The 27884-nt window shown below is 42.9% G+C and overlaps 1 protein-coding gene across 3 annotated transcripts in view; it reads right to left on the minus strand.

Moving 5' to 3' along the window:
* ST8SIA5 (ST8 alpha-N-acetyl-neuraminide alpha-2,8-sialyltransferase 5) overlaps window positions 1-27884 on the minus strand; it is an 83722-nt gene that overhangs the window by 47877 nt on the left and 7961 nt on the right. The window lies entirely within an intron of this gene.

A 27884-nucleotide genomic window follows, 5' to 3' on the forward strand; every position in this document is an offset into this window, starting at 1 on the left:
CATCTCTTATGAGATGTTGAAAGGGAGACGGATAATCTGCATGACAGGCACAAGCTCAGAAAGGGTATTCCTGTATTGTTTCTTGGAGCGTAGACCTCTGAGGCTAAAGTAAAAGTGGCAAAATGGAACTGCTCACAGCTTATTGTAATATGAAACTGCCAGAAGCAGCAAGTCTTACGCATTGCTGGCCTTTATTTGTTGTATGTGAGCTGCTTGCTAAATATCGTCAGAGATAATCTATCACAAGAAAACTCCTCCAGCTGAGCAGTGAGACTCTGAGTCCTCTAAGACAAACATGAACATGTTTGTCTATGATCTATGAACATGCTCCAGATAGTCATAGCCTCCAATGGGAGTTCATTGTTTGCTCTTAAATAAAAATGAAGCAGATTTTTTTTTTTTTTTTTTTTTTGTTGGAGAAGAAGTTAATATTGAATCTCAAAAAGAAAGAAATCTTGGCTAAGCACCAAGACACACAAAGAAAGCTGAATTAGCAAAGGGACAAAAACTGTTAGGAGTAAGACTGTTTCTCTTGCGCAGGGAACAACCACATCTCTGCTGGAAGGACAATATATAGCCCTTAATTCTAAGCTGCAGTTTATATTCTAATGCAAATGAAACAGGAAACTTAATTTGTGATGGACAGGCCTGATGGGGAATTTCCTTTCAATGAACCTCTCATTTGAATCAGTGTTTGATTATGCACTCTAATTCCACCTGAAAGCAAGGTCATTTAGTAACTCAGCAGGATTGTCTGTTGGTTGTATAAACCACTGAACAATTTAAACTCACAGTATTGTACAGGTTCAGAGTAAAGCAAAATGTGTGTCACATTCCTCTTCAGGGTTTTTTCTCTCCCTGCTCAGCCACTCTCCATTTCTCTTCATGTCTGTTATGCAAATTAAAGAACTTCACACACAGCATAGCAGAATAATACAGGCTGTGACTTTAGTAGAACACTTTTTACATCTCATTGTTTCCCCTAAATTAAAATCAAACCAAGTCCATTTACAGTTTCTATGATGCTCATGTCAACTGCAAATCCCTGATTCTGCAAAGCGCTGGCACATAGGTATATGCCTGAAAGGTTCTGCTGAATATGAAACTCATAAACATATGCTTATCAATATTAATTCTTCTGCAGATATAAAACATGAATTCATTAGCATAATCTAGTGCTTAACACAATGTCTAGTCCCCCCTCACTGCCACAAATCCATATGTCTTAAAGTGAAGGAAGCTGAAAGGATTCAGCTAAGATGTAAACATTTATTTCCTTCTGAGTTGGACTAAGCCATGAGGAGATGACAACAGCTAATTTGGCACCAGGTCTCCTACCTGTGGAGCTGCCTGAATTGGAGGAAGTGTTCTGAAGATAACATATGGTCTGTACACTGAATACACATTACATCATCTATTGAATAGTGACCACTCTCCTTCCAATTACGGATCACATAGGCTCTGGGGAAGAAATGGCCCAGTGCAGAATATATCTCTTTTTTACACTGCTGACACCACCTCTGTAGGAAAAGGAATGGGGTCTTCCTCTCACTGGTAGGAAGCTCTGATGAAGGACTGCCACAGCTAGAGAGCTGTTTAACTTTCGAAAAAGTTCCTTATAGCAGGGCTTGCTAAAACATCCAGCAAAATGCAAAACTAAGCCAGGCTCAATGACAGAGACAGCCTTGTTTTCCCAGTGGTGTTTCCAGATTCCTAGAAAACATAGGAAGCTTAGTGTGGTTGTTATGATCTTGTACAGGCTCACAACAACCCTGCAAATAACTGAGGGCATTGGAAGCTCAGTTTCTCTGCAGGGAAAAAGAAACAGGACCAAATTGCTTTTACAGGAGTCATCTGCTAAAAGCATTAATTTGATTTCCGAGCACTGCATGGAAGCCCAGGATTTAGCACTGAATCAACAGGACTGAGATGTTGGCAGAATCATGTAGGGATCAGAGTGTTTTCACAGCCAACACTTGCTCTCATAACAGGAATGTGATCTTGCTTCTGTCCCACGCAAGTTGTAACTCCCACCTACTTCATCAAAAACACACTTAGAGCCTTCTACTGAAAGCCTGGAAAGTGCTGGACTCAGTGGCACTCACTTCACAACTTTAATGGCAGATGAAAACTTTGATACTTCTTTTTTGCTGAAAATACTCTAACATTAACACTACAGTGAACAAATATTTCCCATGGTAAGAATAAGGATCACACATTATCTAATGCTGCCCATTAATAATTATTTCACTATTTTAACAATGCATTTTTACAGCAAAAAAAAAACCAAACTTAATCTGAGATATTGAAAAAAAATGTAATATGGTATATGAAGTTAGATTTCATTCATAGAGACAATGAATGTGATACTGGAATATGTTTTGCTCTGTCAGTAGTACTAATCAAAATGGGGGTAAATATAAAAAAGAAAAATATTCCTCTGAATAATGAGTTAATTAATTACTTCAAAAAGTTTACACTATGCTTAAAATCAAGATGTAGAATAGACCTATTACAGAAAATGATTTAGGAAAAGTTATCTTTGCCTTCTTACCATAGTACTGCATTGATTTTGCATTTGAAGGAATAAAGTATATTCCCCTTGAATTAACCATCAGCTTCAATTCATATGAACTTTCAAACAGTCCAGACATCCATCTTTCAAATCACTCTTCATCATGTCCTCCTGCAACACCAACTGCACACCTGTACGCAGCAAGTGTTGTCTTGGATAGACTACCTGTTTACCTGAGTGACTCTTCTAGGCAAAGCCAATGTTTTCAGAAACACCATGATTTTTTAAATAGCCCATGGTGGTCCATGCTTAGCTCAGTGCGTAACAAAAATCAAAAATTTCAAAAATAATACTAAAGCTGCTTTCTGCCTTCTTCAAAAATCTCCACTCTTCCTGAAACACATTTTATTTCACACTTCGGGCACTGTGGAACTGCTTACTGGGAATCTGGTCAACTAAACCTAGAGAAAGAAATCTCTCTCCCTACAGTACTGTGCCCAGGCACAACTTTCTGCTCCTCCTATAATGGTGTAGACTCAGCTTTTAAGCTCTGCACAGTGTCTGGTCTGACCTGCATGTGGTTACAGAGATCGCTATTAATAAAAGTGCTGACCTTTCCAAATTCCTTACTCTAGATCTGTGATCTGCCATGAATTCTGGGTCATACTTATGTGTATTAGGGTAGCAGAGACCACTCCTGGAACAGGACTGTTTGGCACTGCAGCTGGGTGAAGTACATTCACTTGGTTGTGTTTTTCATTTAAAAACCTAAAATGGGAAGACAGAGTGGTAGTTTGTCCACAGCCTATTATTAATCTCCAACAGATGGAGTTGCAATAGCATCTGGGCTACAGGACCCAGTACTTCACATGAAAACATTAAGGAAATGCTTTTGAGGAGAGGCGTCCTCAGGAGAGCTCTCCTCTGAGGAGAGGGAAGCACAGCATGGCATTTAGCCATAACAGGGGCGATTTTGCAGAACATTACCATCATCATCACCTTTAATTAGACTTCACTTGCAATCAGCTTTTTTATTGTCTTCCATGTGTGCCCAGAAGTTCCTCTGGAGCTAAGAAGTTTGTGTGTGGGGCTTTTTTCTTGCAGTGTGGGTAGGAAGATATGTGGGAACTGTAATTCAGTCACTTTTAATCACATGAAGATGAAGCTTGAAAGGAAAAAAATAATAATAAATGGTTGAGATTGTCAGGCTCAGTGCAATTCTCAATCAATTAAAGCTTATTTTAGCATCAGGGCAGTTTATTTTTAAAAAGTTCTCCTGGCACTTTGATGCTTTCGTATTACTGTGCAGCTAAAAAGGTCTTGCTGGGAACAAATTACTCTTGGGAAACCATTTTCTGAACTGCAGCTTTAGTTTCTGTCAAATGAAAATAAGTAAGATCCACATGAGCAAACAGCAGCAAGAAAATAGCTAGTGGCAGTGAGAGAGTAAGGCTTTGGACCTGGGTAAAGGAGGAAAATCAATCCTGAGCTCAAGCACAGTAAAAACATGGTGGTCTGGGCTCAGAATCTACAAGTGTGTTCAACAAATCTGACTTTTAAATGTGATTCAGTATGTAGGAACATTAACAGCAAAAAGTCACTAATGAAGATGTTCTGTATCAGATAGTTGCTTTTTTCATAATCAGTTTAAATACTGTATCTGCATTTCGTATCCTCATTTTGTGACGTTATCTTGGTTACCATCTCACAAATGTGAGGACACAGGAACAACCAAATCATTGTTCCTCTTCTGCAGTCCACGCAGCGCTGAAGAAAGTGAACCATGGTGTCAGATTCACAGAAAAATTCAGAGGTCCAAAAGTTGGAAAATTGATGGGGAAAACAATTCCCTGATGGTGATAACAAAAATCATTAACTAGTAATCTCTTTCACGGACACCCCCTTGTCGTGGGGAAAGAGCTTGCGTGCCCTTGTGAAGTTGGGAGTTATGCTGGTGGTGGCTTATGCTTCCGGTAGGGTCTCCCATGCCAGTCAGCTCTCAAATGAAGGGTCAGACAAAGTGTGTCCATGGGCAGGATGGGCTCACTAGCCTTCAGGCAACCATCCTAGGAGAAGGACAACTCCAACTTCAAACCCGGGCAGATGGAGCTCGTGTAGCCCTGTAAGGCCATCCAAGAGAAGGATACTCTAATTAAACCTACGACCTGAGGACTTTGCTGTCACCGTCCAAGCTCGCTAGGCCCTGGCAGATAAACCTCAGGTGTAAAGGGTGAGGCCAGTTCTGCGCACGCTGTGCCTCACCTAAATAAATCCACTGCGCAGGCCCGAAGGGTTTACCCACACTTGCAAAGCCCTGCAGCGACAGGCGAGGGATGAAACGGCAGGTGATAAGGTGCACTGGAAGTCGCAGACCCAACCCTGCATGCAGGCGGTTCAGGACATTGGTCGCTCAAGTCTGACCCAGGAGATGACAGTCTTGTTCGGCAGCATCCTGAATGACCAAGCAGCCTTTTTCAAGGACAGCACTGCTTGCTCCATATGGAGAGAGGCCTAGAAAAGGTGGCCTAACCAAAGCTCATCTCCCCCTCCACCTGGCTGGCTAGCCGCGGCCAACGGGCATCTTCTATTGCGGTCAATTAAAAACAAAGAGACAAAGGCATACACCTGCCTCCAAAGGTGTGTCCAGATTGACACTCGCATGTTGGAACATCAGAACCATGCTTGATACAGTGAACAGTGGGCGTCCTGAGCGCCGTTCTGCGCTAATTGCCCATGAATTGTCACGTCTTAACATCGATATCGCTGCACTCAGTGAAGTTAGCCTTCATGAGGAAGGTAGCCTCAAAGAACATGGTGCTGGCTATACACTCTACTGGTCAGGCAAACCCAAAACTGAAAGTCATCTTTCTGGAGTCGGCTTCATGATTAAGAACTCCATAGCCTCCAAACTTGAAAATTTGCCAATAGGTCATTCCAACCGTATTATCTCCTTACGTCTTCCACTGCACAGTAAGCAACACGTTGTTCTTTTCAGCATATATGCTCCAACTCTGCAAGCTGACCCTGCAGAAAAAGAAAAATTCTACTCCGACCTGCGTCACCTCACTCAGAAAGTTCCTATAGAAGACAAGATCATAATCCTTGGTGACTTCAACGCCCGAGTAGGAAAGAACTTTGAAGCCTGGAAAGGAGTACTAGGCAAGCACGGTGTTGGCAACTGCAATGATAACGGTCGTCTCTTACTAGAGTTCTGTGCAGAGCAACAGCTTACCATCACCAACACTATCTTCCAGCAGAAAGACAGCTGGAAGACAACCTGGATGCATCCACGATCTAAACATTGGCACCTTATTGATTATGTTTCAGTGCGCCAGAGAAATATTCGTGATGTCTGCCAGACAAGAGTGATGCCTAGTGCAGAATGCCAAACAGACCACCGCCTTGTGCGTTGCAAACTTAATTTCCACTTCAAGCCCAAACCTAAGAGGGGCGGCATTCCAAGGAAGAGGCTCAATGTTGATAATCTTCAAATAGCTGCAGTGAGGGACAGCTTTCAGGCTAACCTTCAAACTAGGCTTGAAGACCAACTTACAGATTCTTCTCCTGAAGCGCTTTGGCAACATATCAAAAACAGCATCCTTCAGTCCTCCGTAGAATCCATTGGGTTCTCCTCAAAGAAAAGCAAAGACTGGTTTGACGATAGCAACCAGGAGGTCCAGGAATTGCTGACAAAAAAGAGATCTGCTCATCAAGCACACCTCGCTCAGCCACTCTGCCATGTAAGAAAAGCAGCCTTTCGTCTTGCATGTAGCAAACTCCAACAGAAACTTAGAGACATCCAGAACAAGTGGTGGGTCAACCTAGCAGAAAAGACTCAACTATGTGCAGATTTGGGTGACCACAGAGGATTCTATGAGGCTCTGAAGGCAGTGTATGGACCCACATTCCAGGTTCAAAGCCTTGACTTGGTGCAGATGGCCAAACGCTTCTTACAGATAAAATCTCCATCCTGAATCGCTGGTCTGAACATTTTCAAACCCTCTTTAGTGCTAATCGTGTAGTTCAAGGCGAAGGAATCCAGCACATTCTGCAACATCCGGTGAAAAACGAATTGGATTTAGCCCCTACCATGGGAGAGACTCTTAAGGCCATACAGCAGGTGAAAACTGGCAAGGAAGCTGGGGTTGACGGAGTCCCACCTGAAATATGGAAGCATGGAGGCCAAGCACTCCACGCTAAATTTCATGAGCTAGTTGTGTGCTGTTGGGAACAAGGCAAAATACCGTCAGACTTTCGTGACGCAATCATCGTCACTCTGTATAAGAAAAAGGTGTCAAGTCAGACTGCTCAAACTACCGTGGTATAACTCTGCTCTCCATTGCTGGTAAAATTCTTGCAAGAATACTATTGAACAGACTAGTACCTGCTATCGCAGAAGAACTTCTACCTGAAAGTCAGTGTGGTTTCAGGGCTAATAGAAGTACCACAGACATGATATTTGTTCTCAGACAATTGCAAGAAAAGTGTAGAGAACAGAATAAGGGGTTATACGTAACTTTCGTTGACCTCACCAAAGCTTTTGACACTGTGAGCAGGAAAGGCTTGTGGCTGATCTTAGAACGATTAGGTTGTCCCCCCAAGTTCCTGAAAATGATTATTCTGTTACATGAGGATCAGCAAGGCCAAGTCAGGTATGGTGATGCAGTCTCTGAGCCTTTCCCAATAACCAATGGTGTGAAACAAGGTTGCGTTCTCGCACCGACCTTATTCACAATCTTCTTCAGCATGATGCTCCAAAGGGCTACAGCAGACCTCGACGAACAAGACGGCATTTATATTCGATATCGTACCGATGGTAGCCTGTTCAATCTAAGGCGACTGAAGGCCCACACTAAGACCCTAAACCATCTTGTCCGTGAACTGCTCTTTGCTGATGATGCCGCCCTTGTTGCCCACACAGAAGCAGCTCTGCAGCGTTTAACATCTTGCTTTGCGGAGGCGGCTGAGGTTTTTGGGCTGGAAGTCAGCTTGAATAAGACAGTAGTCCTCTACCAGCCTGCACCCCAAGAAGATTATCACCATCCCCATATTACCATCGGCGAGTCAGAGCTTAAGACAGTTCAGCAGTTCAGCTATCTGGGAAGCATCATTTCCTCGGATGCCACGATCGACAGAGAGATAGACAACAGAATAGCAAAGGCATATAGTGCCTTTGCAAAACTCCATAAAAGAGTCTGGTGTAATAAACACCTGAAGAAAAGTACAAAGATCAGTGTCTACAGAGCCATTGTATTGTCTACTCTTTTATATGGGTCTGAATCATGGGTCATCTATCGTCATCACCTGCGACTCCTGGAACGCTTTCATCAGCGCCGCCTTCGTACAATTCTAAACATCCATTGGACTGACTATGTGTCTAATGTCACTGTCCTCGAACAGGCAGGGGTCACCAGCATCGAGGCCACATTGCTGAAACTGCAACTGCGCTGGGCAGGGCACGTCTCTAGGATGAAGGATCACCGCCTCCCCAAGATCGTGTTTTATGGTGAACTTGCCACCGGTAGCCGCAAGAGAGGTGCCCCAAAGAAGAGATACAAGGACTCCCTGAAACAATACCTTAGCCTTGGCCATATTGACTACCATCAGTGGTCCACCTTGGCCTCCAATCGGGAGACTTGGAGGCATACCATACATAATGCCGCTGACTCCTTTGAGAGTTCACGAAGAACTAGTCTCGAGGAGAAAAGACAACACAGGAAGAATCGTGTCCCACCTGTTCCACCCAAGGAGACCTTCTGCTGTGCTTTTTGTAGCCGGATTTGCCTATCCCACATTGGCCTTCTTAGTCATCAGCGCGCTTGTAGTAAGCGTGGGTAAATGCCCTTCCCAAATCTTCGTTCGCGAAGTCAAGCCATGATGACTATTTGTGGGTCCTTGCAGTCTATGAGAGCAGCTAGCAAATAACAGATATGCTGTTAGCTCAGCTGTGTTGGATTCAGAGACAAAGTATTTGCTGAAGAAAAGGGGCAATAACCATGATAAATTCTCCATTATTTTCTACCGTGACAAAACCAAAGAGATTATGGAGGATACATGCTATATGGTTGCATACCATCATTATTAACTGGTTAAACTTTTGCTCTAAAGTTTAAAAGACAAGGAAATTAGAATAAAAGTGTAAAGGCTGTATGAAGACTGCCCCTTAGCCCTTTTTAATTTACAGCTTTCTAAACTCAACCTTTCTCTTGCTTCTCCTCCTTCGGTCCTGGAGCCACCTCTCACAATACACTGTCCTGGGTAGAGTTCTTCCACTTCTCAGCTGGAAGAATGCACCATTTCAAATACAAACCAACAGGGAACTTAAGGCCTTTCAGCACAGCAGGGAACTATGGTACTGTCATCGATTTCCCTGTGACAGCTTATGTTCAGGTGCTATTCCCCTCACCTGGGATACGTACCACTACAGATCTGGCTTGGGATTCCAAGAAAGCTGTACTTCAGGTCTACGCATATAGGATCCATCTCCTCTGGGTGAAGGAAAGACATGCCTTTTCCTCAGCATTGGTCCTTCCAGTTGATGAAGTAGAGGAATTGACTAGGACTGCAAAAATCAGTGCTTTCACAATAAACACTGTGCTGTGACACATCATCTTCATTTAGACAGTCACCAACTTAACAAGAATATGTACCTTGCTCTGGGCCACACACATGGTAAATCCCTGCAACCTCTGACAGGCCCTACACAGAGCACAGCTTGACTTTGGAATGTTAAATGCATACCTGAATTCATCAGCAGCTGCCAGGAACCAGCATAGCACCCTTCTCTAAAATACTCAGGGAAGCCACTAACTCCACATTTCATGTCTGTTGCCCTTCTTTGCAATCCCGACTCTTCCATTAAGGCATGTCTGTGATCCCGTTAAAAGTGTTATCTTCCCAGCAACTAATGGAAAGGTACAGACCTACAGAAGAGCTACAGTTCAACAATACCCATACAATCTGACTCCAAACATGAGCCCCAAGTGTTTCATACCCCATTCACTGTAATATGTTATTAATATTAAAACACATTAAATTAAAAAATCATTAACTATTTTGCTATTTTTGCCGAACTATACAACCCTTTTTTTTAACATCGAACCCTAACTTCTCTCTAGCAAGCCAAAAGCTGAGTTCATCCTTATCCTCATCCCACAGGAAAACAACGGCCCTAACCTAACTAACATTTGCTAGTTAGGAGGAGGCTTGGGCTCAGGTCCATGTTTTAGCAGGCTTCCTGGTGCAGATGAGTATCTTTACCCTCCTCAGCATCTCTTCCCTCACTTCTGAACTAGCAATCATAGCATTTCTTGGCCTCGTAGGTATATTGCAGGAGTAAGAAGGACAACCGTATGAAGATTTCCAAAGGCAAAATAACCCTCTCCCGCCTTTTAACGTATGACTTAAGTCATTCTGAGGACTGCAAGAGCACATTCCTGTGCACAGGATCCTAAGCACACCATGCTCGAATACCTGACATGCCCCAGGATATTCTTGTTAAGACAGGCAGATATTATACACACCTCATGGGAATCAGGAAATCTAGGAACTAATAGCACTAAATGTAGATGTATGTGCCTATAAGCCTACTGAAAACCTCCATGCAGTTATTAGCTGAGATCTAATCAATACGCTCCGTGGAGACCAACAGTTCTTTTCACCCTGAAGTAAATTTCTAAGCTATGTCAAGTGACTAACATCCTAAAAATACTTTTGTTTTTCCTGACTATAATAAGAACTTGAGATGACCAGTTCAGTTGCAGGTATCTGGAGTTGCTATTAATGTTAGGGATAGGCTGGAAAGTATGGAACTCTGTCTGGCGACAGGTGATCAGTTAACAGAGAGTTTGTGGGTCTGGGTTAAAGGGAGAAGAGCAATGGGAGACATTACTGTGGGGATCTGTTACAGGCTGCCTGATGAAGAGGAATCTGTGGATGAAGGGCTCTATAGACAGATAGGAACAGCCTCACGCTTGCAGGCCCTTGTCCTCGTGGGGGACTTAAACCATGCTGGTATCTATTGGAGGGGCGATGCAGCCTGGCATAAGCAATCCAGGAGGTTCCTCAATTGTGTGGAAGACAACTTCCTTCCTGAGATGGTCAAGTTTGAGATCTTCAGGACACTGAGAAGAGCATGCAGCAAGCTCACTGCCCTGGACTTCAAAAGAGGATATTTTGGCCTCTTCGGGAAACTGCTTAGTAAGGTTGCATTGGATATAGCCCTAGAGGGCAGGAGGGTGCAAGACTGTTCGTTGACATTCAAGGATCACCTGTTGCAAGTGTTCCATCCCAACTAGAAAGAAGTGCAGCAGGAGGGCCAGGAGACCTCCATGGATGGATAAGGAGCTGCTGAGGAAATCTGGAGGGAAAAAAGAGGCTTATAAAAGGTGGAAGCAAGAACAGGCGGCCTGGGAAGAATACAGGGATGTTGTCCAGGAAGCTAGGGACCAGGTTAGGAAAGCTAAGGCCCAGTTAGAAGTAAACTTGGCTAGGGATATTAAGGATCATAGGAAGGGATCTCTAGGTACATTACAAATAAAAGACAGAGTAGGGAGAATGGGGGCCATCTCCGGAAGCTATCAGGAGAACTGGCTACCCTGGATTTGGAGAAGGCTGAGGTTCTGAATGACTTCTTCGCCTCAGTCTTCACTGGCAAAGGCTCTGACCACACCACCCAAGTCTTGGAAGGCAGACACAGGGACTGTGAGAATGAAGACCTTAGACTCACTGTAGGAGAGGATCTGGTTTGAGACTATCTTAAGAACCTGAACATACACAAGTCCATGGGACCTAATGAAATCCATTCACCAGTCCTGAAGGAGCTGGCAAATAAAGTTGCTAAGCCACTGTCCATCATATTTGAAAAATCATGGCGGTCAGGTAAAATTCCCAACAACTGGAAAAAGGGAAATATAACCCCCATTTTCAAGAAGGGGAAAATAGATGACCCGCGGAATTACAGACGAGTCAGTCTCACCTCTGTGCCTGGCAAAATCTTGGAACAAATTCTCCTGGAAGGCATGCTAAGGCACATGAAAAACAACAAGGTGCTTGGTGACAGCCACCATGGCTTCACCAAGTGGAAATCCTGCCTGACCAATCTGGTGGCCTTCTATGATGGGGCTACAGAACTGATGGACAGCGGTAGAGCAGTTGATGTCATCTACCTGGACTTCTGCAAAGTGTTCGGCACTGTCCCACATCACATCCTTGTCTCTAAATTGGAGAGACATCAATTTGATAGATGGACCACTCGGTGGATAAAGAACTGGCTGGAGGGCTGCACACAAAGAGTTGTGGTCAATGGCTCAATGTCCGGCTGGAGCCCAGTGACGAGTGGTGTCCCTCAGGGATCGGTGTTGGGACCGGTCTTGTTCAACATCTTCGTCACTGACATGGACAGTGGGATTGAGTGCGCCCTCAGCAAGTTTGCCGATGACACCAAGCTGTGTGGTTCGGTTGATACGTTGCAGGGAAGGAATGCCATCCAGAGGGACCTCGACACGCTTGTGAGGTGGGCTGATGCCAGCCTTATGGAGTTTAACCATGACAACTGCAAGGTCCTACACCTGGATCGGAGCAATCCCAGGCACAGCTACAGGTTGGGCAGAGAAGAGATTCAGAGCAGCCCTGTGGAGAAGGACTTGGGGGTGTTGGTTCATGAGAAAATGGACATGAGCTGGCTTCAGTGTGCACTTGCAGCCCAGAAAGCCAACCGTATCCTGGGCTGCATCAAAAGGAGTGTGACCAGCAGGTCGAAGGAGGTGATCCTGCCCCTCTGCTCTCGTGAGACCTCACTTGGAGTATTGTATACAGTTCTAGTGTCGTCAACATAAAAAGGACATGGAACTGTTGGAACAAGTCCAGAGGAGGCCACAAGGATATCAGGGGACTGGAGCACCTCCCATATGAAGATAGGCTGAGAAAGTTGGGGCTGTTCAGCCTGGAGAAGAGAAGGCTGCGAGGAGACCTCAGAGCAGCCTTTCAGTATCTGAAGGGGGCCTATAGGGATGCTGGGGATGGACTATTCATTAAGGACTGTAGTGACAAGAGAAGGGTAATGGGTTCAGACTTAAACAGAGGAAGTTTAGATTGGACATAAGGAAGATGTTATTTACTGTAAGGGTGGTGAGGCACTGGAATGGGCTCTCCAGGGAAGCTGTGAATCCTCCATCCCTGGCGATGTTCAAGGCCTGGCTGGAGAACGCCTTGGGTGACATGGTCTAGTGTGAGGTGTCCCTGCCCACGGCAGGGGGGGTTGGAACTAGATGATCTTAAGGTCCTTTCTAACCCTAACTATTCTATCATTCTATGATTCTATCTCCATAGTGGATGCCAAAATGCTGGTGAGAGAGCCAAGTATAAAAATAGCATGAAAACAAGTTGAAGTTGATGTCAAGTAAATAACATAAGGAAGTGAGCTATGAATGTTTTCTTTCCCCCTCATATTTAGTCCACTGAAACGGCCAATATTAATTCCAGTGGAACTGTCACGGAAACTCACATTTCCAGCAGCCACCTACCATTGAAGGGTAACAAAGCCACAGATTTTCACCTACATTCCCAGTTATATTCTGCTCCTCTTTTTTCTCTCTCTCAAAGCTACTGTTGATGATCATCAGCAAATGAATAAAATACACTTTCATGAAACAACATGAACCAGTTTTGCTGCTAGTGTTCTGTCCACATGACTAGCACTACTCTTTGTAAACCTTCCTTCCACTTCTACTACTAACCCTCCTTTCACAACGAAAAGGAAAGCAAGCCAAATCTGAAAGTCATGGTATTTCCTCACCCCCCCAGCAACATTCAAAAATGGCTTTGGGTGAGGAGGGGGTGGACTTATATTTCCAGACAATAGAAGAAAATCAGATAGTTTAAAATACCATTTCTTCTAGAACTGAAAGAATTTAAAAAGCAACAAAAATTAAATAATTTGAAAGTATGAAAAGGAAATGTGCAGTTATATAGCAAGTAGGTTTTGGAACTCTCTGAGCTTATTGAGACTCAAAACTCCTTTGATGACGCGTGGAAAGGCTAAGAGCATTGACACATTATGGAGTCATAGAATCACAGCCTGGTTTGGGCTACAAGGGACCTTAAAGCTCATTCAGTTCCAACCCCCTGCCACAGGCAGGGACACCTTCCACGAGAGCAGGTTGCTCCAAACTCCATCCAGCCTGGCCTTGAACACTGACAGGGATGGGACAGCCACATAGATTCCATACTAACACCCCAGAATTACTGTGTAAGACGCTCAGAACTTTCTCAGTTAGGCTATTCTGTAATCATCTGTCAGGAAGGTGGGAGATGGGAACAGCCTGAGTGACCTGAAGCATTTATTAGTCAAAATTCTCTTATTTTCATGACCCTCATCAAGATGCCTGGCTTCCAGGCTCCCCCCCCAGATGGCAGGAAACAGTAATGGGAATATAAAATGAAAAAATACTCATTTTGCATAATTCAGCCCCTGGATGAAACATAAGAGTGAAATCAGAGAAGCTAAAGACTGTGAAGAGAATCTGCCCTGGTTTTTAGGTTACATTCATTGTTCGGTCAACTCACTTGGCTGCAGTCTAAAAACCTTCTATGGCAATTACAAACACAATTTACCAGGGCTACAGTTCCTGGTACACTGCTTTATGTGCTATGAACACGTCAGGAAAAGCAATTAAAGTGCCTGCAAAAGAAACCTTCACTTGCTGCACCATTTGAAGGTTAGGAAAGAAACCCTCAAACAACAAGCAGCTAACAACTGGGTAAATGCCAGATTTCATTGAGTTGTGCCAGGGATGTATTTGGCCATGTATTTTTCATTTGTACATCCCCCATAAAGTTGACTCACCAAGCAAATTTTGCTTAATCAGAACCTAAGACTGTACATGCTTAAATCAATAGGAGGCAAACTTGATTTCCAAGGGAGGAAGCAAAATCTAAATCATTTTATTATCAATTCTGACATATCTTTTTGTTGTTCTTCTCACAGCAAAATCTACTGTGCAAGTGGCTTTAACCTACTGCTACCATTGGTAACAGACATCCTTAACCCAGCAACTGGTTGAGCACACATGAGCTCTTTTAAAGCCCTAGGGAAAGCTTAGATCAAGGAAGCACCTATCATCATACTAGACTGATATGTAGAACAGCAATTTCAGGCTTTTTTTTTTCCCCTATTTGTTACCACACTGGATAAAAAAAGGCATTAACTAATTATTTTAATTGCACTTTTTGTAGTATTTCTCATGGGACCTGGACTGCAGCTGCTTCAGTTTTATCCCATCTGGCTGGGGGATGGGAAGCTATTACAGAAATGTGTTTTCCCCAGCGTGAATAGGGCTTTTTCCCACAGATGTCCTCTGTGGAGGTGGGGAAGCTATTGGAAACAGGTGTAAATGCTTCCTGCCTTGACACTACCTAATGGATTCCAGCAGGAAAACCTCAGTCAACTCCACAGGATCAAATCCAGCCTAACTCCCATCCCCCAACCCCCCTTTTTTGCAGGGAGGAAAGCACACGATGGTTACTTTTAAAAGAACGAATACCTCTGTGGGGCTGATGTCTTGAAAAGCTATTTATAGCTTTTCAACAAGAATTTTATTTATTTATGAGGGCAAAATATTGCAACTTTTTGGAACAGTCATGATCTTGCAGACGATGAATTATCTGCAAGAATATTAATATCACTTATGGAAAAATATGCTCCTAGGAATGAAGGAAAACACCCCCACAGAAAACTGATTAATCAAGTACAATTGGCAGCAAGCATAGAAAAGAGACTCTGTTCTTTAGGAGACATCTTTTAGTGCAGATGAGGTTTTGCTGGGCTTCAAGTGCCATTGCCATGTTTTCCTTGCTCCCATTCCTATTTCAGCCCTTGTCAAAGGCTCAGTTGGTATCTTAAGCCCTACATTGTCCTGACTCATTTGTTTGGGCATCATTTCCAGATGCTTGGTGACAAGTAAAAAGGAATGGTAACTGGATCTTCATTGGTTCCAACCAGGCTATTACTGCTAAAAATCTGTATTTCCCCGTGAAAATCCTGCTTATATTAAAAGTGAGCTATACTGGTATAACAGACACTGAGCTGGGTATAAGACAATCCAAGGAGCTGGTCAGATCTTGTTCTCCGGGGGACCCATGACAACATAACCTCCTGAACATGCTACTGGGAACCTACTTGCTCCCAATTCTTTTGGGGTGGGCTAGAGGGTGAAGTTTCCCCCTCACAGTTGGAATTTGATAGCCACAAGTGGATATTGCTCCTTCTCCATTTGATAGCCACAAGTGGATATTGCTCCTTCTCCATTTTTGAAGTTAGGGAGCTAACTTTTTCCTCCAACTGTGTTATTTTGGCTCCTTCTCTGAACATGTAACAGATGTGCCTGGAGCTCTGGAAAAGAGCTTTGGAAAACATTTCTGTTTATTCACCAAACAAATTCTGACAAGTTGAACATCCAAAGTACAACATCTCTCTTCCCCTCTCTGACCTCTATCAGGGCCTCTTCTCCTCTCCTCACATTTGCTGTGTCCACAGCCTGATCTGTGCACTGTGTTTCCGCTCGCTGACTACCCTGGAGTCACAAAGCATCTTCTGGCTCTGGAAGCGACTCAGTTATACCAATTTGGGTACAGAAAGGGTTTTCTTCACTTCTCTTACGTCTGCACAGTTGCTTAATGGAAGTGCGGCATCTAGTCCAAGAGGCCCTAATTTAAAAAAAGAGAAATAAGTATCATTTTCGTAAACATTTCCAACTAGCTGTTCCAGACTACATTATTCTATGGAAATGTTCATGGTGTGCCAAGACAGAATGTCTTTTTACAGTATTACAAGTATTATGACCTGGCCTAAGCTGGTATTACCAATGCAAAACACAAACCTGTCCCACTCTCAGCTACTTGTCTTTGCTGTTGCACTGCTCCTTCTCTTGCACAGCATTAGTGTTTGCATGGATGCATCCTGACTACCAGAGAGGTCATCCAGGGTAAACTAAACCCAAACAGAAAAATAACTTAATTTAAAAGGTTAGTTTTCAGGGAAACTGAAAGGGTGGTAAGAACAGACTGTGGCAGCTGTGCTGGCTTTTGTCAGCTGCAAGTGTTTGTAGAATGATCACCTGAATAAGTGATATGTGGCATTTGCAAGAAAGCCCTGCTGAAATCTTTGGACATCATATCATGTCCTTATTTTTGCACATCACAGGCTGATCTTCCAGGAAAACCAGTCTGTTCAAGTAGGCGGAAGGAAAAAGAAGTGTCACACAAGTGGTGAAGACAGAAAGCCACATAGAGATGGAGGATTTTAACCGCAGAAGAGCTACAGCCTCACTATGTAAACTTGAGGGGTGCTTGGCCTCACTTTGCCTTAGCTGGAAAGCTGCTGGGGAGGGATATGTGGGTGCACAGGCCTGACAACGTGATACTGAGGCTGAGCTAGATATTGTGTAGCTCAACTTATGTTGCATAGCTGCACATGGTCAATTATGTACAAAATCATTACAGTGATGCTAGAAAGCTCCAGTCGTCTTCACCAGCCTTTGCTGGCCATTAACCCAGCAGAAGCCTGCTAACGGCATCTGGCCGCTTTCTTTGTGCTACTGCCACTCTGAAGGACACAAACTCTTCTGTATTTTACAATGTGAGATTCAGGCAAAATAACCATGGGTTTCAGAGAATGAGTTCTCAAAGTGACAAGAAACTAATGAGATGTGAATTTTATTTTTAAATCTCCAGCCATGAGCTGAAAAGGAATAAAGTCTTGAAAAGCAACTCCCTCTGATGATAAATTAAATATCACCTAGTGAGAGCAGATGAAGAATTCATCCATGATACCTCCATTACTAAAAACCTTTAGAACAACACTCTGATTATGAACCCCATCCACTACAAAGCTCTACTGCACTGCAGCTCCTGTGTGTCCCCCTGGCATCATTGCACAAGGAGAAGAGCACACCATACACAGGGGAGTTCACAACATACCAGCATGCAGCAGATACTTTCAATAGGGATGAATCAACACAGGAGAATGAGCAGCCAGCCGCATCCTTCACATCATCCATGAACAGAGAGGAGCGGACCTGCCATCCCCAGCTGGGCAAACTTTCAATTTACCAACACCAGGAGCTTGTATCAAGCTTAACTCTTTCAGTCCAGCCTTTGGATGATGACTTGTAGTGTGGTTATGCAATGGCCAAAACTGGATATGGCAGTTTATTCCAGTTTCTTCCTTCACAGCAAAGATAACACACACATAATTTATCATCTGAACTTAAAAGAATTAACACAGCAACCTAGAACCACCCAGTTCGACTACTGCTCAAGTGCTGGTCTAGTATCAGACAGTAACAGCTCTTTTTCAGAGCCTGGAGAGTCAACTATTACATGCAGAAAGAGCAAAACTAGTGCCAAGCTGCTGAGAGAAGCAAGGACTCTGCCTACCGTGACACCTGGGCAGCTCCTTTTAGCCTCAAGGAAAGAGTTAATCTGACCCAAAAAGGATGGTGAGCTTCACTATAGGGGTTCAATAGCACAAAGATGCAACTTCCCCTTAGCAAAGACAGTGACGATGAAATTGTGTCACTTAGCATGTATACCACTGCCTGGCTTCCAGTTTTTCCCCAGGAGGGATTATGCTAGAAACCCAGTGTGATCCCTCCTGCCTTTCATAAGGAAAACTGAGGGAGTAGGGGAAAGAAGCCAGACTGAAAAATCCCCCATGCTATGAAACAGCTCCAGTACAGGACTAGGTTAGGAACAATGACTCAGCCTGTCCAGACCTCTTAAAAACACATTGAAAACAAATTCTAAAGCACCTAAAAATTGTAGTTTGGATTTTTCCATTACATACTAGTGAATGTCCACAGGGAAAACAAATCAGCTTGAGTACTGAGTCAAACAAATGCAATTTTTCATTTGGCTGGCAATCAAAGGAAGATCCAAGTGATCTTACCTTCACAAATACAGAGGACAGCAGTGTAGCTGAGAGCAAAATTTGACTGGAATTAAAGGAGTGAATTGGCCATTTCAATCACTGCTGTAAGAACATCCTGGTTAACCACAGATGACGGTTTTAGAAGAGTAGGTCTGAGGATTAAAGTATTGTGCAGGCTGAAAACACCACGTCACATCTCTGAAATTACTTTGCTTTGTATCATTTTGTTTCATACTTTCAGAATCAATTCTCAGTCCTTATTCACTAATGGGAACCTTTACCTCAAATCTAGTTAATACTTAGGGTTACTCATTCCCTCTTAGTGGCTTTTATAAGAGATTTTGCCTCCAACTCTGCTTTATCATATTTTCGCTTTTGTACTTGTCAAATCCTACCTTAATGGTTTCCCTGGGAACTAATGAATGTCACACACGTAGATTAAGAAGAAGTACAAGCCGTATTTTTAACTTACATGGATAATTCTTAACACAAAAAAGTAAGGCAATGTCCGTTCACTCAAATATCTTAACTGTAAATAATATACCAGACTATTAGACTACCTTCTGGAAAAAAAAAACCTGCACAAAAATGTACCCAGCTCCTAAAGTTCATGATCCAAATGTTCTCTTTTTACATGTCTAACAATGTTTTATTCTTCTTTTCTGGGTGTCACAGTAGATGAAAGAGAAAAAATATTTATATTAGAATTGGCAAATAAAAAGTCTGATTAATGCTTAATACTGATATCATTAATTACATATACATCTAGGTATATATTGTGCTTCTTCTGAACTGTAATCTCAAAAAAATTAAATCCACCTTTCCTTCTGAAGGAAACATAAGCTGGCTTTGGCTATGGGTCTGTTCAGAGTATGTGTGTGGTGTGTAAAATGCAGAATTAACTTGATGGAATGTTAGCTCTCTGAGTGATAGGTGTCTAGAAGAGCTGCTCAGCAAACTCCTGCTATAGACAGCAGATAAAAACTAGCATCTTCAGAAATGTTGTACTGCTTTTTAAGGCAGGCGGACAGGCTAACCAGCCATTAGGGTGTGCCACTCTCTACCCAGTGACCACAAAAGTGCTTAAATGACTAGGTTAGTTGAGAGCTTCGTTACAGCTACAATTGAGATGTATCACAGAATCATACAGTGGTCTGGGTTGGAAGGGACCTTCAAAGATCATCCAGTTCCAACCCCCTGCCACGGGCTCATACACCTTCCAATAGACCAGGCTGCTTGGAGCCCCATCCAGCCTGACCCTGATGTTTCCCTGGATGGGGCATCTACCACATTCTGTACAACCTGTGTCAGGTCCTCATCACTTTCATCTTAAAGAATTTAATCCTTATATCTAGTCTAAATCTAACAATTTTTTAGTTTAAAACCATCAATCCCTGTCCTGTTGTAACAAACCATGCTAAAGCTTGCCCCCATCTTTCTTCTAAGCCACCTTTAAGTACTCAAGGGCCACAGTAAGGTCTCCCCTTAAGGAGCCTTCTCTTCTTCTCCAGGCTGCCCCAGCCCAGCTCTCTCAGCCTGGCTCCAGAGCAGAGCTGCTCCAGCCCTTACAGCATCTCCCTGGCCTCCTCTGGACTTGCTCCAACAGCCCCACGTCCCTCTCATTTTGCTGTCCCAGAGCTGGATCAGGACTGCAGGGGGTGTCTCCCCAGAGCACAGCAGAAAGGCAGAATCCCCTTCCTTGACCTGCTATTCATGCTCTGGGGGTGCAGCTCAGCATACAGGGTGGGGTTTGGGCTCAAGTGCACACTGAATCTGGGTCATCTCCTCCACTCCATTCATCCTCCAGCATTCCAAGCCCTTCCTGGCACAGCTGCTCTCACTCCCTTCATCATCAATACTTGATTTCACCTCCTCTTTGGGAGGGGGTCTTGACATTCATTCCCCAGACCCTACTGATAACAGGGGTTGCCCCAGCCCATATGCAGGACCTTACACTTGGCCTTGTTAAACTTCATGTGGTTCATGTGGACTCACTTCTAGAGCTGGTCCAGGTCCCTCTGGATGGTATCCCACTCCTGAGGTGCGTCAACCACAGCACTCAGCTTGGGGTCATCTGCAAACTTGATTAAGGTGCGCTCAATCCCACCTCAGAAGCTCCTGGTTCATCTATGACTTCAAGTGTGCTCCAGTGTGGCTAGAATGTCTCATAACAAGCTGAGTGCAGGCCCTAGCCAGCACCTCTTCCTTCTAATCTTCTTGTGCCACCCCCTAGCTAGTCATGAGCAAGCCTGATACTATCCCCCTCTTGAGCTCTGGTTCCTTTTATTACTGAGAGGTGAATAAAGCCTCATTCACTTCTTTTTTAAAGCCCTGTATAAACTTTGACTCCTGCTCAATATGAAAATGAGGCACTATGAGTTTACACAATGATGCAGGAAAGCATATATATGTGTGTGTGCGTATATATATACATATGTATATATATACACACAACTGTAGGAAACAAATTGCAGCCTCCTAAATTGCTATGTACCAGGGTTCACCTCAGCCTTCCTCCACCTTTGTAACCTGGTGGCTGGGCTGAGCTCAGTCCTCTTCTAAGTGAACTCCCACATTCCTGATCTCCAAGCTGGTTGATGCTCATCGGATAGATTTAATTGTAGAAAGCTTTGTTCCTAAGCCATGGGCAGGAAAAGGCATCTGAAGATAGTGACTTGCTCAAGACCCCACAATATGGAAGTGGCAGAGCCAAAATTACAATACCTAACATGGATTAACCCCAGTGTACAGATGACATTGTCACCCATACAAACCACCTACCTTCATATATTTCTGGTTTCATCTCTTTCCTCTTTAAAAAAGTATTCTAGTTCTTACTGGTAGTGAAAGAAACCAAGAAAATAGGATGGTTTCATTTAAATGCGATAATTCAATTTAAAAGTCATCACTTAAAATTTCATCCTCACTCAAAAATTCCTGGAAGATAGAAGAAGTATCAAGCTGGAGAAGTTTCATGGATAAAACGTGAACACAGGAAGATAGACTAGGAGCATCAATACTGGCCAAACACTCACTGAATATGAAATGGGAACTAGGATCAGGGTGACACATCCACTCGGCTAAAAGTAGGAGATTCCATTGAACTCTCACACTTGTAGAGCCAAAATCTCGTATGGTCACAGATTACTTTATGGAAGTAATAAGAACTTTGGTAGGCACTCTAGTCCAATGTGCTACTCAAAGCAACGCCTACTCTGAAACTGTGACAGGTTGCTCGGGATCTTCTCCAGTGAAGTTCTGAGTACCTCCAAAGATGGAGATTCCACAGTCTCTCCTAAGAGCCTCTTGCAATGTTTGAATAAATGCTTCCAGCAGTCCGCTTAATAAATCTGCTTTGAAACTCTACAAAATAGTTTTTCTCAGGACAGATTTTCTTCCCTATCTATCTGAGTGGTGCTGCCAGGAATTAACCTACAGTGAAATAAAGCATGTAAGAAATAACTTGCTATATGACCCAGAAAATATGATAAGTTTTGAGGTCTAGGACCAGAAGCAATTTGTTTTCACCTTTAACTGAACCTCTGGTTTTGGTGGTTTTTGGTTTTTTTTTTTGTTAGATAATGAAAAGCACTGCAGATGGGATTCATTTACCTAATTAATAATACTTCTCATTTTCTTCTAAGCCTTAAAAGATGTCAAAAGCTTAGATGAAAAGCAACAGGAATCATGCCACTTTAGCTGAGCAAAAACTATTTTGCAAGAAACAATATTCCTGGTTTTCTGGTGATTTTAATTCCAGAGCATAGGTCTCTGAAAGCTGTGGATTACGGCAACATAGACAACAGCAATGTTTTGGGGTTTCATCATAAAGAATACAAACTTCTTGCAGAATATATCTACTGCGGTATGAAGGGGACAGATATCTACTGTACCTTGAATCTGCTCTTTGAAACTGGTATTTTCATTATTTTTATTATTAGCTGTCTATCTGCGAAGTGGATCAATTGCAGCTGCAGGTCTAGGACGCTGTCCATGCTAAGAAAATCCCACTGGTCTTACTGCCAAAAATTAAGTATCCATTGAATTAGTGGTTCTTACTATTATCTTCACATCAGTAAGTGCAAGCAGACATACACTAAACTTGATAGCTGCTTTTCTTTTCAGAACAGAATGTTACATTCTAGAAATGCCATAAACTACATGACTAGCAAGGAAAGATTATTTATAGATAAAAGCCCCTTACTAGGATACTGAAAAATGTATCAGAATTGAAATATTAAAAGTAGTAGAATTTTTAAATTAACTGTAAAATAATATGATTGAAAAGTAAGAAACTGCTTTAAAAGAGGGCATAGCAGCTTATGGTTCAGGAACACTGAATGAGAAAACACTGAATGCTTGCCAAAATCACACAGAATCATAGAATCACAGAATAGTTTGGGTTGGAAGGGACCTTTAAGCTCATGAGAGTTCCAATCTCCCTTCCACTAGACCAGGTTGCTCCAAGCCCCATTCAGCCTGGCCTTGGAAGATGGAACATAGAGTCCCTCCAGCAAAGATGATCACACAGAATTTTTATATGTAAAATCACTTATGGGGTATTGGCAGGAGCAGCAGCAGAACAGGACTTGTAACTGAGCATATAGTTCTCACATTGCCAGCAAAAACAGGCCAACAGCTATTTCCTTCTCAGATCTCAAGTCAGGATATATATAACTGAGTTCACAAAACTGCCGATTTGCCCAGCGTTACATGTCCAAAAAGAGGCATTTTGCTCAAACCATACAAAAGTAGCTAATGCAGAAATACTGTCAGTGTTTAAACTTGTCACACAGAAAGATGCTTTTCTAACTTAGCACTGAAGGGCAAAAACAGTAGGGTGAGATTTTATTTCAGAGGTTGTACTTCTTCTGTCTTGAAAAAGAGAACTAAGAGCTCCTCAGGGGGTCTACATCCTCACTGGTGAGACCAAGAGAGACCCAGTGAGATTTTTAGTAAGCTATGTCTCTTGTACTAATTAATAATTTTCCTGCCAGAGACTGTACTGATGGTTATTAGAAAATAAATTTAAATATTTTACAACAATCCTTTGCATATCTTAATATCCAAATAGAAAGAATCACACTCTTGAGAGTTTTGTAAGGCAAATGCATCCCAGTTCTTTAGTGAATCACTGAAAGTTGGTAAATGAACACTAAGGGTTACAACTGATGATGATGAGCAAATGCAGTAAGAAGTAATTTTCTTGGTGTGTGACTGAGTGCCATTACAGCAATTCACCTGATCTGCAACAGCTCCTCTTGCACCCTCTTTCTCAAAAATGAGCTATTGATTACATCCCCAGTCTGTCACTTTCAGTGACCTAATACGCCTCCCACATCTCAATTTAAAAATAATTTCCAAGTAAAAGCTGGAAAAAGGAAAAAGGAGCTAGAGGTAAAATCAACAAGCTGTCATGAATTCAGTAAAAAGGTCCTGTTCTAATTAAATCTTAAACCAATACTGTCTATAGTGCTAAAGCTGTACTGATCCAATTGTCCATACAGACTTGAACTCTAAAAGCTGTCTGGAAACTTTGCAACAACTTAAGGTTGTCCCTTCCCTTATGCATGGCTGCCCAGGTATCATCCAGAGCATAGCACGTTTACAGGTCAGAAAATGGACAGATGACCTGTTTAATGACACGGGTGGTTTCTGATTTTTCCAATTTTCCTTTCTTATGTAAATCCTGGAGATTGGAGTCTCCTGGCTGTATCTTTGTCATCACATTCAGTGTAGTCAGCAAAAAATTTGCAAATACCACACAACCTTTCAATGAAAATTCCCTGAAGCTTGGTCAACTTGCTGCTTTCAAAGTACTTCTACATACTATAGGTAACAGGAAGTTCTCCCCTGCGATGGTAGTGAGGCCCTGACACAGGGTGCTCAGAGTAGCTGTGGCTGCCCCATCCCTTGGCAGTCTTCAAGGACAGGTTGGACACAGGGGCTTGAAGCAACCTGCTCTAGTGGAAGGTGCCCCTGTGGACACCAGGGAAGTGGAAGGCAGGGAACTGGAACTGCATGAACTTTAAGGTCCCTTCAACCCAAACCATCCTGTGATTCTATGATTCCACATACTTCAGTATGCTGGCCTTCTGCCCAAAACCAGGGTGCCAGACAGTGCTGAGCACCGGGCTGAATGCATGGCTGGAGAGTCATTTAGTTCTCCAAAGTAAAGTTGTTGTAGGACACGGGTGATGAATCATCCCTGTGTAGTGCATTTAATTGCAATTACTGCAGCCTGCGTTTGCGGTTTCTGCATTCCTACAAGAATAACTAAGTATTTCTTTTCTTTTTGCTCATGAATCAAGCTGCATTTTCCCTATTGGAGTTATTCTTGTAAGTCCTGGTCCATCATTTTTTGAAATCTTGGCTTTTATCTTTTTCTCTTTTCTGTGATGTTTCGGCACCCTTACAAACCTTGCATGTAATTAGAGCGTGTAATGTCAGAGAAGTGCTGTGCTGCTAGCAGCCTCCCTGGATTTGATCGAAAGATTCATTACTGCAGTCTCTCAGCATACTGGTTGATAGTGAATACTGGACTGTGGATAAAAGATTTACTTGAAAACAGGAAGTAAGATCTCTTTCTTCAAGCAGAGCCAGTGTCACCTCTGTAGGGTCAGATGCTAAAATTCAGTTTTTGTCTTCTCCCATTCACATCCACACACTGGATGATCTGCACTAGTTTAACAGGGTTCCATACAACCTACAGCCTCAGCAAATGCCCTGCTCACTCATCCCTAAAACTCATGCTTGTGCTCAAATGATTGTTCGTTTGATTAACCTGGCAGCATCTGCACAATGTTCAAATACTATTTAGGCAGCACAGGAAAAAACATCCTGCAACTCCAGAGAAGTCAAGTTGAGGCAAATCATATCTGAGTCAGATTTAACAGGACTTAGTTTAACTCCTGATTTATTTACACTTCATCACACAGCCATTTTCAATTATGATCCCTCTTCCTTTCCTACCTCTATAATTTCACACCATTCTCCTAACGTACAAAACTACTATTAGTTAAATTCTCTTAAGATTTTTTGGCAATTGTATGTTCAGTGCAGGTGTTAACAGCTTGCTAACACATCTAAAGGAAGCAAGTAAAAGCACAGGTGAGGTTCAGTAGCTAACTGCAAGTCATCTTTAGCCTGCAATCCCCCCTCCCATAACATGCACGCATCTTACAGATGTGCCAGTAACTGCCTCTGAATTCTCATTTACTTCCATACAAATGTATCTTACTTAAAAAGAAAAAAAAAAAATCAATGCTTGAAAAAAAAATATTATTTTCTGTTTGGAGTTGATGCACTACCTTTAGCAAAGCTTACCACTATGGAGCTAGATTTCCTATAAAGGTTTGCATAAATGCATCAGAAACGTGCTGTAGTGAGAACAGCACATACCATCTCTAAGAAGTCCAGCCAGGCCAGGAGAGCAGCAGCAACCAGGCATTTTTCAACCAACTTGCTCCTTATTTTACTGTGATTACTTATTTACCTTTTCTACGTGCTGTGGCTGCCCTCTTATTGTGCCAGTTTACCCCTTTCTCTCAGTTTGTCCTCCACTGCCACACATGGACTCCTTCTTCGTTTGCTCTTTGAATCCCTCCCTCCTTCACATTCCCTAAGTGTCAAGCTAGATCCAGCCTTCACCTCTGCATCACAGCCAGCTTCCACCAATGCAGGGTTTCAGATTCCTCCTGATGTCAAATTTCAGCCCATCCCACAAAACCCACCCCCTGCCTCGGCTCCAGCATCCCAATCTGGAAAGCCCTCCTGCGATCAAGACTTCGTGAGGGATGTTTGCAGGGAGCAGCAGTTTTATTCACTCTGTACTTTATTTCCTTTTGCAGCTTTTCTCTCTTACGTGACAAGAAACAGCTGTTTGTGTTCGGGGAAGCCTCACTCTTGACCTAAATGCCTGATTTTAAAAAGCTCTTCCAGATGTGCCAGTGGCACCGAAATCCCCTGCAGCCAATAAAACTTCTCTAAGAAGCATTTCTACTATCAAGCTGTCTTTGAAGAGGTTTATTTCTCTTAAAATGTGAACAAGGTTCTAAATGTAAAAGAGTAAATCAATGCAACTTTTTACAGCTATGACTGCTAAAAAGGGCAGAAAATTTATTTCCTGCAGAATTTTGAGTTAAATGCTGAATCTACAGGTTAATTCTGCAAACACGAGTAACTTGACTCAAACACTGGCCTGTTTGGAGCCATTCACATGAGTATCGTGGTAACATGAAAAAGGTTGAAAATTGCAGAATCTGGGCTATTAGATTAATGACTAATGGAGGCCAGCACTGCCTACTAGTGTTTGTTTAACACATAGCACAAAGCAGCTTACCCCTGCTAAACGCCTCCAGGTAGATCTCCAGTGAGACTGAACTGTAAGAGCAGACTGCAGATGACATCTCAAGCAATGTCCCTGCTTTATCAACTCTCCATCACATTTTACACCTCAAATCAGTTTTGAAGTTTTAAAGTTGGATGAATGTATGAGCTTGGTTAGATCGCTCACATAAATAAGCTAACACACAAGAAGTTACACCGCAGGACTTCTCCATTTCTGGTACAATCTGCAATCTCTGTATTCTGTCACTGCATGTTTACTTGACATTGTCACTTAGAAAGCACTCTCCCCAAGCTCTGGGAAACTCATTCTGGTTAAAACACATCCCCACTAAATCTGGACTCTTAATACAGTGAAATTAATGACCATTCCCTACAGCAACTTTACTACTGGTAGATTAAAACTCCCAAATCAGGCAAATTTGCGGGATTGCCTGGGAGAAGAGGGAATAGGAGGGATAAAATGTTTCTCTGCCACCCATGTATGTACTTGATTGAGAAGAGCTGGTGTTCATAAGGAGCTCCCTTTGGCACCATAATAAGCTTACCTTAGAATAAAGGCAACCTCAGAACTCCACAGTTTATGGGAATGTTTCTCAACATTTCTCATTAAAAAGTTGGGCCTTATCAGAATTGTGAAGGTTTGCTATATATGTTTCTCCCTGTGCTTTAACTCCTTAATGTGTTTATACTTACAAAAACATACAGCTCCAGGATGACCTTAGAGCAGCTCCCAGTGCCTAAAGGGGCTACAAGAAACCTGGAGAGGGGCTTTGGATAAGGGCCTGTAGGAACAGGAAAAGAGGGAATGGCTTTAACCTGCCAGGGGGGAGAAAGAGATGAGCTCTTAGGCAGAAGCTCTTCCCTGTGAGGGTGCTGGCACAGGGTGCCCAGAGAAGCTGTGGCTGCCCCATTCCTGGCAGCGTTCAAGGCCAAGCTGGATGGGGCTTGGAGCACCTGCTCTAGTGGTAGGTGTCCCTGCCTGTGGCAGGGGATTGTAAATGGATGAGCCTTAAGGTTCCTTCCAACACAAACCAATCTGGGATTCTATGTATCTGAAGCTTTTCACTGGATTCTATACAAATGAAGGCCCTG

The sequence above is a fragment of the Neopsephotus bourkii genome, unplaced genomic scaffold, assembly GCF_033783945.1.
Source record: "Neopsephotus bourkii isolate Nb327-2 ecotype Australia unplaced genomic scaffold, CSIRO-AGI_Nbou_v1 NB_1113, whole genome shotgun sequence".
In the NCBI taxonomy this organism is placed as follows: domain Eukaryota; kingdom Metazoa; phylum Chordata; class Aves; order Psittaciformes; family Psittacidae; genus Neopsephotus; species Neopsephotus bourkii.